Source organism: Bactrocera neohumeralis, chromosome 4 (genome assembly GCF_024586455.1).
Source record: "Bactrocera neohumeralis isolate Rockhampton chromosome 4, APGP_CSIRO_Bneo_wtdbg2-racon-allhic-juicebox.fasta_v2, whole genome shotgun sequence".
Classification (NCBI taxonomy): Eukaryota; Metazoa; Arthropoda; class Insecta; order Diptera; family Tephritidae; genus Bactrocera; species Bactrocera neohumeralis.
The window spans coordinates 24,240,438-24,257,359 of NC_065921.1; the positions used below are offsets into that span (position 1 = coordinate 24,240,438).

General features: G+C 38.8%; 1 protein-coding gene across 1 annotated transcript in view; it reads right to left on the bottom strand.

The window, feature by feature from the left end:
• The window catches only part of LOC126754464 (uncharacterized), a 213,850-nt gene extending 197,326 nt beyond the window's left edge, over positions 1 to 16,524 (bottom strand). The window contains exon 1 of the mRNA XM_050466433.1: positions 16,368 to 16,524. The gene's annotated coding sequence lies outside the window, so the exon portion shown is untranslated. The remainder of the gene's footprint in view (positions 1 to 16,367) is intronic.
• Between the last annotated feature and the right edge of the window lie 398 nt (positions 16,525 to 16,922).

Consider the following 16,922-nt stretch of genomic DNA (forward strand, 5'->3'; position numbering starts at 1 on the left):
TAAATGACGATCAACATGTGGACCATCAAAATCCGTGATCACCGGAAATTCCATCGAAACTGTGCGTGAATTCATCAAAAATCCGCCGAAATCATCATTGAAATTCATGGAAATGAAATTGAACATCTCCAAAACATCGATTTATCGCATTTTTACCGAACATTTGGGCTTGCGAAAGCTGTGTGCACAAATTGACTGACGACCAAATATTGCTCAGAATCCAACATTCGAAGGACGATTATTTGACCAAAAATCACATTTTAACTATTAACCACTCCCCGTATTCACCTGATATGGCACCGTGCGACTTCTTCCTTTTCGGAAAAAATGCATTTGCACATGAAAGGAAAGCGTTATGCAGACGTAAAGGCCATTCAAAAAGCTTGCACCGGAAATATCACATTCATTTATTGTGCATACTGGCAGCCATACCGGCCAACGAGCTAAAACACTCGTTCGACATGCTTTTGGACCATGCAAAAAACTGTATTGAAGCAGAAGGAGACTGTTTTGAATAAAATAAATTGATTTTGCCAAAAAAACCATTTGTTCTGTTTTTTTTTAAGTTCTGTTTACTTTGGAAAGCACCTTGTATATAAGCAAACATGTTCATCAGTTTTGAGATATCGGATTGATATTTTGCAGGTGTCTTTTTTCCTCAAAAAGCTGAGCCGAAGCTGCCATTCAAAATGACCCATCAAAATCAAAGCCTTGTATAGAAAATTTGTATACTCTTGCAACCAGTTGCTACAGAATATAATAGTTTTGTTCACCTAACGGTTATATGTGAACGTGACCTCGCCCTCTAATAAGTTTAATGTGTATATCTCCTAAACCAAAATCCCTTAGAATCTCTATCGACACTGTAAAAATTTATGAAATTTTAAAATAACACCGTCTATTACCCATATAACGGTACTGTTAAATACTACCAAAAATAATATTTTACACTCAAGATGGTATGAGAAGGCTTTATGAGAGCCGGAATCAAAATTGGACGATGGGCGTGGCACCACCTACTTTTTGGGAAAATCTCATACCTCGGGTCTTGCCCGACCGACTTCGACTAAATTTATTCCGTGGCATTCTTTTCACATTCCTAAGACACAGTGCGAAAATAGGCGAAATCGGACTACAACCACGCCTATTTCCCATATAACACAATTTTAAATTCCACTTGATTCTTTCACTTTCCGGTACACAAATAAAAAAGCAATTAATTTAACGGGATATTACTTTGCACGAGATATGCCTTTAGAGTATACCGAATATATGGATCCAAATATCTATAGTTGACTTTTGGCCGAAAATATCGGTCAATGTATGGGATATACAATTGAAATTCAGAGAGAATTATTTGACAGAAATCTTTATGAAATTTGGCGTGAATTATTATCCAAGGCAGCGCTATAATCTCCGAATATATTGTTCAGATCAGACTACTATAGCATATTGCCATTCAAACAGACCGATCGACATCGAGATAAAGATCTTTTTTTCTTAATAAGTAACCTTAATTCGAACTGAGGTTTGTTTATAAATATAAGATAACGTGGCTAGAAAGAACTAGCAAAACATTTTCCGTTAGATGCAAACCGTTGGCCGTAGAAGCTGCGACATTCGTTTACAAGGGCTTTTCAGGATTAAAAACAAAGTCGACAAGGATGATTACAATGTCCCCAATTATTTTGGTTCTGAGAGTTCTCCAAGAAATATTTTCGTAGTAAAAAACTAACTATAATGCTTTTGGCTAATAGTACCCTGAAAGCTCCTGAGATATTCGACACAACAACTATTTCTAAGGGAGTCTTGGATCAATTTTTAGCATTTTCCGACGTTCCATGCTTATCCTCTTTTAAAGAAAATGGCACCCTCTTCGTTACGCGTTAGAATCATACGATCTCTCACTAATCGCTGGAGTCGAATACAACTTCATTTCAGAAGATTTCATCACTTGAAAAGTTTACCTCAATAGCTTTTCGAATTTCGTCACTGACTTATTGAAGTGATCTTAAGTCAGTTGTGATTGGTGGATCTCGGATTCTAGACCTGCCGAAGCTAAATTCAAAATTAATAAGAAAAATATTATGGTAAAAAAACAGAGAACAAATGAACTCATGGGATATGGAAATATTACATTCATTCCTCAACAAAAATCCGACAGTATCGTTGAAGATATCTACGTTTGCACTGATCGATCAAAATATGAAAAAAGACACAGGAGTAGAATTCTTTTTCTTCTGTGGCAACCCCAATAGCTTCAAATTAAGGACTTTAACGTTACCTTTCGGGCTTTTGTCATTGAAAAAAGGTGTTAAGTAAACTTATACCTTAACCAGCAAGTCCAGTTGCTTTCTAAATTGCCAACAAATGGAAAATAAAGCAATCCGCTGCGCTAAGGAGCAATCAATTTTAGTGGGAAAACCAGTTATATGGGTATATTAGTAAACGAAAAAGCGAATGAGTTCGTTCGCTCCGATACGGCCATGAACATAGTTCTCGTGTCCAAGATCGCTCAGATGTTAAAGGAAGTTCTTACAACACCACAAATGCATGGCTTACTACAAAATTACTTTAGTATTGTATGGATGATGGACAGACCAAAAAAAGCGAAACAACACATTTAGTCTCAAAGAGCTAACCTTCAGAAGCTTGTTTGACTTCACAGAGTTACATCTACAAATACCCAGCCAGTTGAAACCAAATTTGAGTATTTATAAATTTGAGCAAATCTTTGGAGTTGCTGAATATGGTTAGGGTTTAGTTGTGAACACAATTATCATAATGATGGTTTAAGTGTAGACGCTTAAACTTAATTAAATTTCTGGCGATGAAGCTCCATTAAGAACCAGCGTTTATCGATGTTATCCTGAATTCAATCGAGGTCGTAGGTCGTAGACCATTCCAAAACGAATTTCGTGAAGGTCGTCCAATTCAGTTGTTGTTGCAGAACTATTGGTCTATGATGCTGCAAGATCGTCATATGACCTATCGAGAGATTGAGACAACTATAGGCATTAGTCGGACAAGCAAACATTCAATATTGCATGAACATTTGACTGTAATTTTTTTTTTTTACGTTGGATCCCACAAAATTTGTCAATAAAAGACTCGTGTCGATTGGTCGAGAATAAATTTAAAAAAAAAAAATACTTCAAACAATATCTATGACGACGTGATGATGAATGGCGGATTTAAGCGTATGAGCTCGAAAGTAAACAACCGTACCACCAGAACACCTTAGAGCAGTAAATACTGACAACTCATTTTTGGCACATTTCTTTCAAGAAATCAGGAAAACCAACCGAAATGTCGAAGGCGGAACTCTCTTCACCACGGCAACGAGAGCTCTCCGATATCGACTGAAACAACTGCATTTTATAGCGTTCAAAACATCGTTTTGATGAGTCATCCTCCGCATAGTCCTGACTTGCTACCGAATGACTTCTTTTTACTTCCGTAAGTAAAACATAAACAAAGAGTTTAGCGTTTTTGGACACCTGAAGAGGCGGTTGATGCGTTCAGAACCAATTTTTCGGATATACCTCAATCAGAGAGTGGCAAAAGTGCTTCGACAATTGGGTCAGACACGTGTAAATATATCGATCTTAATGGATAATATTTTGAACAACATTAAAGCGATTTTCGATTATTAATATTTGTTTTTGTTCTCTATGAAATATAAGAAGCTTTCCTCGTAATCAGTAATTCTTTCAACCTTCTCTCTCAATTATCAGAAATCTTATAGCAGACGGAGGCGGCTAAAAATACCTCCATATAACCAATCCTGACGACAGTCGGGTCTACGTAACCGGAACAGACCCGGATTTCCGGTCAAGGAGTGTCAACAATTCAAAATTCTGTCGCTAAAACAACAACAACAACCTACATATATCCAACTCTCAATTAAGAAGTTCCTTGATCACACTTCTTCCTATAATGTCTCGCATACATACCTAAGTAGAGAAATACCGCTAGGAAACACCACAAAGGAAACAGATTAGCTGAGACCGCCAAATCAAAAAAGTGGAACAAATATTTAATAAACAATCCTTGGAGATCATACCGTAAGACCCGCAAACTTATTGGACTCACATTCACCCCCAGAGCATTGCGCATAACTTCCAACTTTCTTTAATACCCACACATGCGCATACATATGTATATAGAATTATTTATAAATTTATGTAGATTAACATGTCGAACACGTTGTTTACGAGACAAATTCCAGCATTCGCCGATTCTGCGAAACCATTGCCAAAGTGTGCGATCGGGCGCATTACAATAAAATAAAATGTGAGCTCACATCCGACAGGAAAATTGTAAATATTAAATCCTTGTATAATTAAATGATGTATCGGCGTCATGTGAACTAACAATAAATATCTATCAAAACGTCAATTTTTATCTATTCCTCAAATCGATAGTTGCGAACAAGTACGTACGTACGTACCGAGTACCGCGCGCACAACAATGGGCCAACGGTGTGGTGTGGCAGCTGCACACACCCATACATGCATACATGCATGCATACATGGGTGTGTTTGCGGCGGATAAGAAGTAGCGGCAATGACGGCGATGGTGGCGACTGCGACGCTTCGTATGACGACACTCGTTTGCATCCGTTCGCTGGCGGCAAGCCAGTCAAGCCGGCAAGCTGCCAACCGCCTCTACAAGCTGTACATATGTAAAAGCGATCATGCCGATCAACCTTGTCGATCGGTAGATGGCAGATTGGCAGGTCACTGGAGCTGTTGGCTGTTGTGGCCGGCCACTGCTGCTCCAGCTCCTACTGCTGCGCCTGCCACTGCCTCCGCTGCGGCTGCTGGTGCTGCTGCCGCTCGGCAATCAATGGAACAATCACCTTCGAGACAAAATACTCGTACTTACATACACGTGCACATAATAAGTCTACCCGCTGCGCGTGTGTATGTATGTGTATGTGTAGCAACAATAACAACAATGCGCCTGGATAACAGCGAATATATTCCACTCATAATTTTTATATAATTTATTCATTTTGGTAGTCGCGTTTAACTTTTGCATATGCAGATTGTGCAGCCGATATCGTCAGTTGCAGCAATTTCGTCTTTGTCGTCCGACGTTGGACTTGCTGGCTTGGCTTGGCTTGGCTTGCCGTTCGATATGCTTCAGAACTCAAATATGGCTTAAAGGGATTTCCCGGTTCTTCCTCTTGCACTGCGTCTTTTTATTTTTAATTTACTTTCACATAAATGCACACACACACACACATGCATATGCATTCTTGAATATTTTGACATATTTGCGTACACACACATGCACATACACACTTAAGTATGAAAGAAAGAACTTAAGCTGTGGCAAGACTCCTACTGCAAGCATACAGTGGGTTGACGGTATGAGGTGGAGAGAGGAGCAGGCGGTGCATATTATAAATATGTAGAATCAGGCGATAAAACCAGTTTTGTTTTTGTATATTGTTGCCTGTAATAACAATAATAATCATTTACTTATCAAAATTGATGTCAGATTAAGATGGTATGACGAGGTAGTGGCTTCAACGAAATTACCTGTAAGTGGCGATGGTGGCTAACAGACGACAAAAAACAATCGGCCACGCCAAATGTATGCAAAATAACGCCAATTTGTCAGGAAGCAACTTTAGGTAGTCATAAACGTATCTTCGCTTAAGTACAAAGCACATGTAATATGCCATCGGTACAGTGATGTGCGAACAACAGCATACACCTTTATATATGTATCATACATATGCATATCTACCATTTATTATATATTAAATAATGTATATGTATATGCGCATGCATGTGGAACCCGTTGAAGCTGCTCGCAACATTATAATAAAACATTATGTTCCGCACACAATTATACAACTTTTATATAATAATCTTAATTTCCCATAAATACCACTTTGAGCGAAGTGCGCATACTCGTCATAAAGCTCGTATGATAGCCCGAAAATGCCACGAGTACGCAATATTAAAACGAAAGTCAAAGAAAGCTAAAGCTTTCTCTCAAATAAAAAATAAAATAATAATATTTCTAATAAAAACAATAAAAAACGTTGGCTTCGGCGGCAGCGAAGCTATTAAAAAGTGAAAAAGCACTTTATCTTGATATTGAACGAGCATTTTGAATGACCGTTCTATGCTATAGTGGTCCGATATCGGCAACTTTTTCGGATATTGAAATCATTGCCTTCAACAATAATCTATGACGAATTTTGTCAAATGTAAAAGCATTCATATGGAATCAACGCCTCAAAACAATATCGGTAAAATCGGACAGAGGAGAGAAACAAGGCACTAAAATGTAGAAGCGATTTCATCCAAAGGGCGCTATATTTCGTACATGTCATCCACTAGGGTGTTAAGACAGACGATATTATATACCGAATTTCATCTGAAAATACTTAGTAGATATATGTAGAAGATAACTCCTGAGATATGGTTCTTTGTCCATAAACATGGGCGACGAACCCATTTTCAATTTTTTAAAAAAGCCTGGGTGCAGCTTAACTGCCACTTCTTCCGTAAAATTTAGTGTTTCTGACGTTTTTTATTAGTCGGTTAACGCACTTTTAGTGATTTTCAACATAACCTTTGTATGGGAGGTGGGCGTGGTTGTTATCCGATTTCTTCCATTTTTGAACTGTATATGGAAATGCCTGAAGGAAATGACTCTGTAGAGTTGGGTTGACATAGCTATAGTAGTTTCCGAGATATGTATAATAAACATAGTAGGGGTCGAGAAACGCCCACTTTTCCATTATCCAAATATGCCCCTCCCTAATGCGATCCTTTGTGCCAAATTTCATTTTAATATCTTTATATATGGCTTAGTTATGACACTTTATAGTTTTCGGTTTTCGCCATTTTGTGGGCGTGGCAGTGGGCCAACTGCCCATTTTCAGCCTTCTTATGGAGCCAAGGAATACGTGTACCAAGTTTCATCATGATATCTCAATTTTTACTCAAGTTACAGCTTGCACGGACGGACGGACAGACGGATTTCGACAGAGAGACATCCGGCTAAGAACTCGTCACATCTGATCAAAAGGTATATATAACCACTATATCTGACTCTTTTGAGTTTTAGGACTTATCTCAAACCGTTATGTGAACAAAGATATAATACTTTCCTTAGACTATTTTGTTGCGAGAGTATAATAAAATAATAATTCTAATAAAAACAATAAAAAACGTTGGCTTCGGCGGCAGCGAAGCTATAAAAAAAGTAAAAAAGCACTTTATCTTGATATTGAACGAGCATTTTGAATGACCGCTTTATGCTATAGTGGTCCGATATCGGCAACTTTTTCGGATATTGCAATGTTGCCCTGGACAATAATCTGTGACGAATTTCGTTCAGTTTGTATGACAGCTATATGATATCCGAAATCGGCTTCGACGAATGGGGCAGCTTCTTGGGGAGAAGAGATCGATATCTCAAAAACTGAAGGACTTTTTGCGTATACACAGGCAAACAGAATGACAGACAGACGTACATGACTATGTCGATTCAACAAAGGTAAAGCAGGTTATCGACGGTATCAATGATCCCATAAAATTGTCGGTCGGAGATTCTTTCCGTATCTAATTCGATTGCAATGTTATAAATTGGCAAATATGAGCTGAGCTCCAGAAATTATCATTTGTACCAAATTTACGTTCTGAACACAGACTGATGTCCAGAGCATACTGAAATTATGGACTTTTCCAACCTGCTGCATGGCAGTGAAAGTCTATAGCACCCAGGAGATAGTGAAGCCGATTTCAAAATTGATGACAATGGAGCGGACGTGCCATTGCCCGACGATGAAGAAGTTCGAATAGCAATTACTCGCCTAAGAACAACAAAGCGGCGGGGCCAATGGATTGCCGGCCGAGCTATTCAAATACGGCGGCGGAGAACTAATAAGGAGCTTACATTAGAAGAAAGATTAAAGCCCACCGTCAACAAACCGATTGGATCAGTGTGGCTTTAGGCCTAGAAAATCAACAACTGACCAGATATTGACCATGAGCCTTTCTTGGAAATGACCCGTGAAAAGAGAATCGACACACACCACCGCTTCGTCGATTTCAAAGCTGCTTTGACAGCACGAAAAGGAGCTGCCTTTATGCCACGATGTCTGAATTTGGTATCCCCGCAAAACTAATACAGCTGTGTAAACTGACGTTGAGCAACACCAAAAGCTCCGTCAGGATCGGGAAGGACCTCTCCGAGCCGTTCGATACCAAACGAGGTTTCAGACAAGGTGACTCCCTTTCGTGTAACTTCCTCAATCTACTCCTGGAGAAAATAATTCGAGCTGCAGTTCTAAATGGAGAAGATACAATATTCTATAAGAGTATACAGCTGCTGGCGTACGTCGATGATATTGATATCATTGGCCATAACAACCGCGCCGTTAGTTCTGCTTTCTCTAGAATGGATTAGAAAGCGAAACAAAGGGGTCTGGTGCTGAACGAGGGCAAGACGAAATATCTTCTGTCATGAAACAAACAGTCGTCGCACTCGCGACTAGGCACCCACGTCACTGTTGACAGTCATAACTTCGAAGTTGTAGATAATTTCGTGTATCTTGGAAACAGCATCAGCACCAACAACAACGTCAGCCTCGAAATGCAACGCAGGGTATCTCTTGCCAACAGGTGCTACTTCGGACGAAGTAGGCAATTGAGAAGTAAAGTCCTCTCTCGACGATCAAAAACAAAACTCTATAAGTCACTCACTATTCCCGTCCTGCTAAATGGTGCAGAGGCATGGACGATGACAACAACTGATGAGTCGACGTTGCGAGCTTTCGAGAGAAAATTTCTGCGAAAGATTTATGGTCTTTTGCGCTTTGGCCACGGCGAATATCGCATTCGATGGAACGATGAGATGTATGAGATATAAAGAAGAAGATATACTAAAATGGAAGTTTGCATCCCCCTTACCTAAAAATTTTCAGCCGACTCGTAACCACCAATGTGATTTTTTTAACTCTTAAGCTTATCTTAGAAAAACGTGTACTAATCCTCTTTGAAGACATAAAATATTATTGAAGAATGGTTTTCAATATGCAAAACAACTCTTGTTGGATATTGGTCGAATCCAGATTCTGCGTAGTGAAGCTTTGCTCTTTGCAGCTAACAAAGATATCAAGTTGGATACTATTAAAAAAAATAATGTAGATATATACAAATTTTAATTTTTTTTTTTGAATTTTCTGTTTTCGATTATTTATTATGCCACTTTCTTAGATTTATACCAGTGCTTGTTCGATGCGCACAATTTGGTATAAAGTGACATGAAATTAATTTTTGGCTGTTTAAAACCAGAATACAATAGCTAACGAAAGATATATTAAAGAGATGCATTCTAAATTTTTCAACTAATGAGGTCTCGATTCATAATTTCTGCATTCGCTATCTTTGTATGCTGCTCTCTAGTCAAAGAATTTTTGAGAAGTAACAAAAAAGTTACCGAGTTGAGTTTGAGACTTGAGAACACAAGGATCCAGCATTAAAAAGATTTTCTTCAATGCTCTAGGTTTATATTTACATTTTTAAGATCAAATTTATTATTGTGAATGACTCAAATGACATTTTACTGGCAAAAATGGAAATAGAAAATATTTTTTTTTATGTTTTTAAGAACTTAAGACATGAAGTGTAATATAATTATTTATAGAAAACGTAAGGTCTAGATGCTAAGCGATCTCGAACGAGTACATAAAGGTTAATTGGACTGCATCCATCAGAAGACATTTTAGCGAGAGGTTGTATGGCAAGAGCTGCCACTTTGTTTATACAAAGTATTTTTTGTACATTTTTTATATAGACGACTTTGAAGCCACGACTCATGCCTACGGTCTCTATATATTTTATTGAAATATTAAGACTTTAATAGTCCAGCTTATACCCATCAGCACACGTTTCAACCAAGCTGACTGACTGAGACGACCCACTTTTTCGCCTGTCACTTTCTAAGGCGATAAATTCATTCAGATTCGAGAAGCTAGACTATGCGACCGTCAACGGCGTGTCATTTAGACTGCATTACCGCTATTTCTGAATATTTATTAACGCTTTTTTAGGAGCAGACATTTGATGTCTCGACGCGTGGGTTCCAATCCATACGAGAGGCATAAGTGTGTGAATATGCGTGTGTGTTAGTGTAAGACCCATCAATTTAGGAAGTAAAATAGTATGCTAACCACTTATACACACACACACGTGCAACATCAAAAAGAGATTGTCCCTTTTTCAAATTTGCTTGTAAGTACACAAGTATTTACATAAGCACACACACACACACACATACACGCATGCAACTACAACAATGTCGAGAGGTGCGCGTGTTATTATTTGCTTTACAGAAAATTGCGTGTGCAGTTCGAAAAAATGGTAATGACAAAGTTTCCGCCTTTTACTCGCATTTGTATTTGCTGATTGCAAGCAAATCTTTTGTGTCAATGTTTATCTCGCCGCGCGGTCACGCTTACTCTAAAAGCGGCGTATGTTCAACTTTGAAGATACATATGTAAATAGTCGCATCGACATGCGCACACTCCATACATACATACATACGCACATACGTACATGTCCATATCGCGGCAAGAATATGGAGAAAAGTTAATATGCAGAACGTGTTTTCTTCACTTCACTCAATTTCGGCTGAAAAAAGGTGCGTCCGCCGTCGGCTCGTAGGTATAATGTACCTTAAAGGGATTTAAACACCTACAAATTGTCAACAAATGAATGCAACTTTGTAGGAACTACAAATATGTACATATACAGAGTATACTCATATGAAGGAAAAAGTATGGAGGTCTGTTCGATAAGTGTGGTCTTTAGGAAAAAAAAATATATTTTTTCGGTAAGCAGAGCTCTCCATCAACTCCGTTTTCAGACTTCCTGACTATTGCAGTGTCTTAAAGTAGCAGTAGATTTACTGCTCCGGAGTGCAGCCTCCTTCAGAGATGTGACCATCCCCTCAGCTAGCAGAGCGGCGATACAAGTCTGGAACTCATTAACAAAGCGTTCTGGGTTGGTCAAAGAATACCTAACCTCGCTATGAATAGCATCAAGTATCTTTAGGATAAGACTGGTATGGGTGTCAGGCTACAGCGGAATCGCAGGAAACTGTAAAGCTGATGAGTTACCTAGAAAAGGCACCCTAGAACCGCTATCGGTAGCATGGGAGCAGGTCGGTGGTCCCGTATCCTCTTGTGTTGTACTACTAGATAGCTGGGCTTCGCGGTAGCTTGACCAGCGCTGGGTCACCATTGGTGCCGGCGCTGTCGCAAAAGCCTTCTGGCCCAAGATCGATCGCAAGAGATCTATTGATATTTTTGCCTTGAATAAGATTAGCCTCTCCTTAGTTTTGGGACTTGTAACGGGTCATTGCCCTGTTGGCGTTCACGCAGGAAGGCTGGGAACCCGACCAACCAGACGCCACCTGCAGAAGCTGTGTGGAAGAAGATCTTGTGGAAACAGCTCAACACTTTTTTTTAACTGTCCCGCGTTTGAGAGGTCAAGCCTTAAACACTTGGGAGCGCATACCTTCAGACATCCCACCGAGCTGGAGGGAATGAAAATTAAACGGCTGTGCACATTTTTATTGGCTACTGCAGGAGTTCTTCTTTTCTATGGCCTCACAAAGGACTACATATAGTAGTCCACGTGCGATTTTTAATCAGCCATCTAACCTAACCTGACCTAAACCTACGAAACTATCGTTGAATGCGACCTGGCGTTGTGCTGATGGAACGCAATTTCTCTCTTTTTGGCTAAAACTGACCGCTTTCGGTTGATTGTTTCCTTCGGACGATACAATTGTTGCCAGTAAAGATTAGGAGTTTGGTCAAACCCATCAAATACCAAGCAAAACCTCCCTGACCATCAAGCCTGGTTTGGTCAGTGTTTGTGCCGACGGTATTCCTAAGCAACATCGCTTCGATCTATGGGCTCATGAAAAGTTCCGTTTTCAATCAAAATTTTGTTCAGTGATGAGCTCCATTTCTGGCTCAATGGGTATGTAAACAAGCAAAAGTGCCGCATTTGGCACGAAAAGCAACCTGAAGAGATTCAAGAGCTGCTATTCATCCACAAAAAAACGGTTTGGTGTGGCCGGTGGAATCATCGGTCCATATTTCTCCAAAAATTATGCCGGTGAGAATGTAACCATCAATGGCGACCGTGATAAGCGACTACATTTGGTTTCAACAACACAGCGCCACTTTATTGAGCAGATAATTTCACGTTTTTGCCGGTCGATTGGCCACCAAAATCGTGTCATAACACACCGTTAAACTTTTTCCTGTGGGGATATGTAAAGTCCAAAGTCTATGTGGACACTCCCGCTTCGACTCAGACATTGGAGCAAAACATCACGCGTGTCATTCGCCAGTTACCAGTCGAAATGCTCAACGACGAGTCGCTGGAATCATTCAAATCTGATCGCTAATCGTACAAAGAAACTACTGACTATAGATATTATACGATCAAACTGAACCCAAATTGCTCCATTGAGAATAGGCGAACAAACCGTATTGACAATTTTTTAAATCGGTACACCCTTATTTATGTTCGTGTGAAATTTGATCTCTATACATCAATTAACGTGTTAAATATTGAACAACGAGTGTGCTTGAAATTTTCTGTTCCCAATGGAATCACGGCTACAGAGTTAATGGAAAATAATGCAGAAGTGTTTTGGAGAGTTTACTCGGACTTTATTACGAGCACAAGTATTTGAGTGGTAGAAAAAGTTCAGTGAAGGTCGTGGAGCCATTGAAGATATGAGAGTATCAATGCTAGACCCTTATGAAACGACCTGAATCTTTTGCAAACGCGACGTCGAGTAGGGCTCGCAAAAGAGATGCTGGATAATGTAGGACCCTACCTTCATCAAACGTCATTATTACCGGTGACGAGACGTGGGATTATGAATATGCTGACGAAACTGTGCAATAATCAATCGAATCTTTCCCACAAGAAATATAAACTCTACGAAAAAGTTAAGGACAGCTCGATGTTCTACTATTGAGATGGAAAGAATGCGATAAATGTGTACTATATATGCAAAATAAACCAGTTCAGATATAACATAACAGAAACAGAGGTGCCGATTAATAGGTCAAGCAAAAGCCAAACCAAACTTAATCTAAATCGCAAGACATTGAACAGCAAGCTTCGCGAAATTGCCTTCCACCATTACACGGTGTTGAAGTTGAGAATTTGTAGAAGCAAGGAATCATTTTTTTTTTCATTTTCACTTACTTTTCTAACTACCCTCGTAAGAGTATATCTCTAGGAAAGAAATATGCTTGCATAAAAGCAAATAAACTCGCTGCATGATCTAAAGTGAAATGACAATAACCAAAACGTAACTACATTCGGGTCTGCGCTCTGGGAAGTGGAGCGCAGTGCGCACACAGTCAAAAAGTATAATTCTTCCAAAAAAGTATTTACTTTCTCAGGAAAACAAATACACCTTTCTAATATGTACCTTTGGCTCTTCATAAAATTTTGAATTTAGAACTCTTTAGCAAACAAACAAGTGTGTATACACACATACATACATACATACATTCCAGTGTATGAGAGATTATACACTTGTAGCAGCGCATCCTATTCAAAATATGTTTATCTATTTGCCTAATAGACTTCGTTTGTGTTTATTGTTGTTATGCAACGAGTCACTACAATCATTTAGGACTATCTCAATTCTTTGAACTCATTCAATTCATTTGCATTTCTTTTGTACACGAAAATTTTCTTTAACACACTCCTTAGCATGTAGATTGGTTGGCTTACATTAACTCCTTCACAAAGGTTAAACAACATTTCCATCTCCTTTTATCGCCTTTTTAGCCACCGATAGACAATGACGCGACCCGTCTGGATGCCCTCATAAATTGTCACTTTTCAGTTGTAACACAAAGATTTGTATGAAACGAGTGATTATCGCAATTTATGTAGAAATGTGTGTGCGCATGCCCATTTTTAAAGAGCGTACGAGCAATATTTCCCTGACCTTTGTGTTATGCTAACCATTATGTAATCTTATTAGAATTAAAGTTGAGAACTACAGTTACGCAAGTTGAGAATTTAAATATCACCAAGTTGAAAGTATTACTTTTTCAAGATGAGGGTTTAAATTTCCTTTAGTTGAGAATTTTATTTTTAAAGTTCTGAACTGCTTCTTTTTTGGGTTAAGAAAATATGCAAATTAATTAAAGATTCTATGATTCCAAAGGAGCGTGAAATTCAAAAAGTACGTTCGTTCCACGCTCCTAATTTAAATTTAATTTGCAATTCATTTAGGACACCATCTAGACGAGAATGGAGAAGAGGCTCAATAGGCGGCGCTCCTGGCTTTGTCTTCGCCCATGACAAATTCCAGTATAGTCCACAACTGCAAGAAAGCACTAAGCTCAATAAAAGACAAGCTCCAACTAGACTTGATCTGGGTTCCCGGCCACAGGAACATTTTCGGTAACGAAAAAGCAGACGAGTTGGCAAGGGCAGGAGCTTTGCTCAACGAATCCGAGGCGGAGCTAATACCAAGCCCGCTAGGATCGATCAAAGGAGAGATCAATAGACAATTTCAACAAGTTGCAAATAACAGATGGGAAAACATTACAAAATGCATCACAACAAAACAATTATGGCCAACACATGACAGGAAAAGAACCAAGAAAGAACGACTTATTAAATAGGTCAAGGAAAAGTATCTACAGAGTAACAGCTACCACAACAGGGCACTGGCCATTTGGGGAACATGCGGCCAAAATGGGTATGCCCTACAACAACATCTGCCGAGGCTGCGGAATAGCAGGGAACATGGAAACAATTTTCCACTTTCTCTGTGAATGCCCAGCTCTAGCACAGATCCGACCCAAAACACTTGGAATCCATCAAGCACCAAACTTTGAATGCATTTCTACTAAAAGCATATCAGACATATGTAAGTAGTTTCATCGAAACCTCAAAATGGTTTGAGAGAGAGGGTGAAACGTGATAGCAGATACAGAAGGTTCTACGAATAGTGCATCAAAATGTGTGCTAATTGAGCCCGATAGACAACAGAGCTGCACTCCTACCTACCTACCAACTTCATTTAGGACAGAAATCTAACGTGCAAAATGAGAAACATAATGTTTGAAAAGCGATGAAGATATCGTAGGAAGTAAGTAAAGTAATGTAGATAACCAGTTAGAGTGTCTTAGAAGGTTACATGGGTTTACGGGTTTCAAAAATTAAATTTTTTCATTCTCTTATTAAATTCTACAACACTCTAGAATATTGTCCTAAATTTTCAAGTTGATCCGAGTAATAGTTTAGGAGATACAGCCTTGAGAATTTGTGCGCTCGAGGCTAGCTAGGTTAAACTGTGTTTTTGCTGTCGGTTCTCGAGACTACTCAACCGATCTTCAAGAAATGTTACACAGGTCTTTGAAATACAATTCTTAAACATTATTACAACTATTTGAAAAAAACATGTCATGAAATTTTAATTTTTTTGTAAAAATGTTTGCCAGCGCTTCTTCCGATCGTCGAAATACTTCCAGGACGGCCATTAACATAAACTGATGATCAACACGTCAATGAAATAATGGATTTGATGCCTGAATCGACGATTAATAGTCAGAGATCTCACTGGCATCGTTGGAATAACGGAAGGATCAGTGAAAATCATTTCGAAAGATAATTTGAGCCTAAGAAAAGAGAAAGCGCGATTGGTACCAAAATTACTCGAAAAACAACGTCGAGTTGACGTCTATGAAACAATGCCTTCCGACTACCAGGATGCCATGAAAAGTATTATTACTCTTGATGAGTCTTGGATTTATGCTTACGACCCGGAAACAGACGATCAATCGGCTGAATGCCGTGGCAAAGGTCAGCCGAAGCCGGAAAAAACACATCAAATATCAAGATTATGTTGACAGTTTTCTTCAATTATCGAGGTGTGGTGCACTCCGAACTTCTTCCGATCAGCCAAAGTGTCAACAAGAAATACTGTTTGATGTTATGCGTCATTTGCGCGAAGCTATTCGTAAAACGGGGCCGGAATTATGGGCCGACAAGACATAGTTTTCGCATACTGCATTGGCTCTTCGTGATTTGCCCGATTTAGCTCTGTGTGACTTCTGGCTATTCAGCAAACTCAAACGATTGCTCCGAGAAAACGTTTTGAGTCAACTGAAGCCATTAAACGTGAATCGCTACGCGCATTGAAGGCTATTCCAGAAAATGATTTGAACAACTATTTCGAGGATTGAAAAAAATGTAGGCACATGTCTATTGGGACCAACATAGCTTTTGAAGAATAAATTAAGAATTTTAAAATTATGAATAAAGACTTACCATTTTTTGGTCAGAGTAGTCGAGAAACATATGGAATTTGGACGAAAATAAAGGTAAATAGCGATTCTTATACCGATCATTACGTGTTAAGAAAATCAATTCGTGCTATTTGGTCACAATCCAATCTAATTTCATGTAGTACTTTGAAACGGTGGTTGTACCTATCGAATAAAAAACGAAAAGGAAGAAATTAAAGTTCAACAAAAAGAATTTAAAAGTCTGTAAATTGAAGAGAAAGTAAGGGACCTGCGTCTCTATGCTATTCCATACTTTAGAGAGACAAAATTTGTATATCCAAAGATATGTATGTATATACACTCGTGGCCACGCAAACCTTACCACTATACTTTCTTCAATTTTTTTCGGACTTTTTCGTTCGTTCGGGATTTTCTTCAATTTTGTTTTTTTTTTTTAATGTTTTTAGTAAGCATTAGTAAACTAAATTATATTTATGTATAGTTTTTAATTTATTACGTTTAATGAGTAAAACAAAAATTAGCTTTTCTGTGCTTATACAAAAGCGGCCGATTTTATTGTTTTTAAAGTGATACACCT